Genomic DNA, 4,417 nt, shown 5'->3' on the forward strand with positions numbered 1-4,417 from the left:
AGCATCGTTTGACTGCTATTACATTCCATACATAGCTTGGAGAAGCAGAACCCACAAGCTCCAATTTACTGCACCAGTGAAGCTGAAATCAGTGAATATGACATTCTAATTTGACATCCAGGCTTTCCCACACAACTCATTCCCATACTTGTCCTCGCTGGGAAGCTACCTACCCATTAATGTTGAAACCAATGAGACACATGTAGACAGTCAAAAATTACAAGTTTAGGAACCATCAGAAAATAAAGAAATTAATGTTTGCAACGATCTATTCGAAGCTGGCAAACCAGCGTTGCAAACTGATATCTTCCTCTCCCAAATACCATCAGAAAAGCACACTCACCTTTTCCTTACAGCTAGATTCCACCTGTGCATCAAAGCATACATTTCTCTTCTGGCTTTGTCAATTTGAAAGATCCCCCTCCACAGTAAGAATGAACTAAATTATTCTTTTCCTATCACAATGCTGTTAAACCTCAGGACCATCTCCTACATTGGCTGCTGTAAATCTCCAGCTCGATACCCACTCGGGGAGTTTATATCCAATTTGTGCCAGTCTGATCCCTGTCCTATGTACTCCAGGATCTACTTTCTGCCCAAGTGCTCCATTGACTCACAGATCAATTGATGGTTCTCCATTCATAGCTTTCACCTCTTATGCTTAACTTCTAATGGTGGAACAATGACTTCAGAAGACAGCAGTGTTTTCAAGTTAAAGTTACACAGCAATTTCAAAAATAAAGTACTCAAAATACAAGGCTTAAGGATGAAAATGCCTGACACTACACCCTCAATGTCATCTGGATTCTGCTTTGTACTTCACAGTCCCGAATTAAGATCAAGCTTGTTACTTAGTCTTAGCCCCCTTTCCTGATGCAGTGTAGCCCCTTTCCACTGGATGAAGCTATTCACAAACAAACTGGCTTGAATATAAAGTATATACACAATTGCTATTAATGAAATAAATTGTCTATTAAAAATAAAAATCATTTACTTCCATAATACTTCTTAAAAATTAACGCTTCTAACTAGCTCAAATCTTTCTTGTACTAAGAGTTCTGAATTAATTATGGGACTATGTTTCGCAGCGACAGTTCATATATTGGAGGTAAGTTGTGTATTAGTCAAAGCTGTGTTTTGGGGATTTTTATCTATTTCTGCAACTGAATCAGTTATGTAGTTGGATTGAACTGTCAGGTTAAGTAAGTATGATTATTATTCACTGCTGATCGGTCATCAATTAATAGTTAAAGCAGCTGTGCAAAGACTTATTGTCTCACTCAATTTAGGGTTTATTTAACTGACCCTATTTTTTAAGGGGCTTATGTGGTTCAACGACATTTGGTAGAGCCACAGGAAGCCTGGCAAGGAAGAAGACCCTCTAAGGCAAATGGGAAACAAGGGATGTCTTGGTCTTTGTTGTCCCAAGCACCCCTCCTTTCTCTATGAAATGGGCTCAAATTCAACCCCATCAAATGTCAAAGGTGCAACGTTGAGAGCAATATCTAATCCTTATTCTCGATATACAATTAGGCAAGGGTCAGTTGATTCCTTCCATGTGAAGTGTTACCATAAGTACCAATCTAGACTCAGTCAGAAGGTAACAGTAAAATTGCATTTTTGTTCGGCCTATTTATAGGCTTTATTCTTCAGCCACCTGTTAGAACAAAAGTAATTAAATGCCCCAAGGTACTTCACAGGAGATCTAAAATGTAAAATCCGACACTGAGCTGTATAAGGAGGTATTAGGACTGATGATCGAAATCTAGCTCAAAGAGATGTGCTTTGAGGCACATCTTAAAGATTGAAAGTGAGTTAGAGATATTTAGGTTGGGAACTGGAAACTGAAGAGCTTCTACTATGATGTGGTTTGATGCCACATTATGAGTTTGGTTTCAAGACAGATTGGTCAATTGAAAGGCAAATCTTAGACTTCAAAATAATACTATTTATTATACATTGATACTAAATACTACTAAACATGGCAATCATAGACATACCAGTCTTCAGTCTTTAAGTTACATTAACTAAGAATTAATCTATCTTCTTCATGATCAGGTCCGTGTGCTCTCAGGAATCTGTAGTGCAGGCTGGCTTTGTGTTGTGTGATCTGTTCAAATCCTGTCACATTGTGCTATATGCACATCGTAAAGTACAACTCCATGGCATCACCACAGGGTTTTTTCAGGATCCTAAGGCTTCTACACAGCAGAGCTGGCCACCAATATTGGAGCAACTGAAAACAGTGATATTCAGAAGGTCACAATTGGAGGACTGCAGTATGTTGAAGGGTTTTTTGGGACTAGAAGTAGAAAGGCACAAAATCATGCATGGATCTGAAAACACAAATGAGTATTTTAAAATTTAAATTTGCTTAACCATGACTTACCAGTGTAGGTCAAGGAACACAGGCAAGGAATCCAGTTCCTCTTCAAGCCAGAGGTCCACATGGCTCACACTCCCCCAACTACCCACTTCCCCACCCCTACGCTCCCCTCCCAAGCTCTCCCCTCCCCTTCCAACTATCTCCAATGGAATAAAAGCTAGTTGCCAGTTGACTGGCTGGTTAGAAGTCAATTCCACAGCCAAAATGTGCTGCAGGGGCACTAAATTGAAGCAGAGTGGGAGGAGGTCCGACCTTCTGGAGCAGCTCCAGCATATCCAGCTCCAGATTTCTTGGTAGGTAAGGCAGGTTGATTTAGGGAAGATTCAATTAAAAAAGAGGGGCGGCACAGTGGCTCAGTGGTTAGCAGTGCTGCCTCACAGCGCCAGGGGCCTGGGTTCTATTCCACCTTCAGGTGACTGTCTGTGTGGAGTTTGCACATTCTCCCTGTGTCTGCATGGGTTTCCTCCGGGTGCTCCAGTTTCCTCCCACAGTCCAAAGATGTGCAGGCTAGGCAGATTGGCCATGCTAAATTGCCCATAGTGCTCAGGGATGTGTAGATTAGGTGGGTTATAGGGGGATGGGTCTGGGTGGGATGCTCTGATGGTCAGTGTGGACTTGTTGAGCCGAAGTGCCTGTTTCCACACTGTAGGGATTCTATGATGTCTAATTCAGCACCAAAATGAGATTAAGGGCAAAATCCTCATCTCACCCAAGAAGAAAGTGAAAGGTATATTTGATAAGCCAAGTGAAACTTAGAAAATCCAGCAACAAGGACTCCAGAAGAAGCCCTACCTCATTTACATTTCAATCAAGGTAAAAACCAGTGGAGAAATTAACCATTTTTCAAAATTATGGGATTACTGGTAACCCAGGTTAATGTTTTTCACAAACAAAAACAGAAAGTGCTGGAGAAACTCAGCAGGTCTGGCAGCATCTGTGGAGAGAAAGCAGAGTTAATGATTCAAATCCAGTGACCCTGCTTTGGAACAGTGCTTTTCATGGTCATTTGACTGATGGCAACTACATGTACCTAGGTTCTGACCTGCTCACTTCTTGCCCTGAAATGGGAAAAACCAAGACATATCTGACATTGGCCTTTGCCCTCATTTATGTGGGAGTGGTGAGCTGCAACACTAGCTGGGGTGTGTTAGGCAGCATGTTGGCAAAATCAGTTTCACGTTTGCATCACTGTGTCGCCAGGCAGACTAATTCTGGGACACCAATCGGTTTCGGGTTGGTGTTAGATGTCTCTTCTCCTGCCTTCACCAATATGACAGGCAGTGTACATTTTAAGGAACGTCTGTTCATCTACCATCCAATGAACTGGATTGTGTACCCATTTTATAGCTGTAAAATATACACAATGTCAATTAGTTTCTCAGCCAACGTATTCATGATGTCCACAGTATTAAATTGGTACTCAGAGTGCAATTGTTCCCTTCAGCAATCGATAGTTTGAAGAATCCAAAAACTAATGTTTCATTCCACACCCTAGCATTGGGAATTCTTTTAAACTTTAATAAATCTGAAATAATGATTCTAATAATAAACTAGTGGTCATGACAGAATCCACAATCCAAATCTAATACACATGCAGTGTGGCACTTACACTGAAAACCAATTACATACACAATTGAGTGGGTCCCTTTCATATCCTAGAATTATCCAAAGAAGTTTCTTACAGCTTAATCTATTGCTGTGAGGATCCTGTAAAATTCTAAAATGGCTGTAATAGCTTTTTGAATCAGAGATAGTAGGAACTGCAGATGCTGGAGAATCCGAGACAACAAGGTGCAGGGCTGGATGAACACAGCAGGCCAAGCAGCATCATAGGAGCAGAGAGGCTGACGTTTCGGGCCTAGACCCTTCATCAGAAAAGGGGGAGGGGAAGGGGGTTCTGAAATAAATAGGGAGAGAGTGGGAGGCGGATAGAAGATGGATAGAGGAGAGGATAGGTGGAGAGGAAACAAACAGGTCGAAGAGGCGGGGATGGAGCCAGTAAAGGTGAGTGTAGGTGGGGAGTTAGGGAGG

Source organism: Rhincodon typus, chromosome 18 (genome assembly GCF_021869965.1).
Source record: "Rhincodon typus isolate 14 chromosome 18, sRhiTyp1.1, whole genome shotgun sequence".
Classification (NCBI taxonomy): domain Eukaryota; kingdom Metazoa; phylum Chordata; class Chondrichthyes; order Orectolobiformes; family Rhincodontidae; genus Rhincodon; species Rhincodon typus.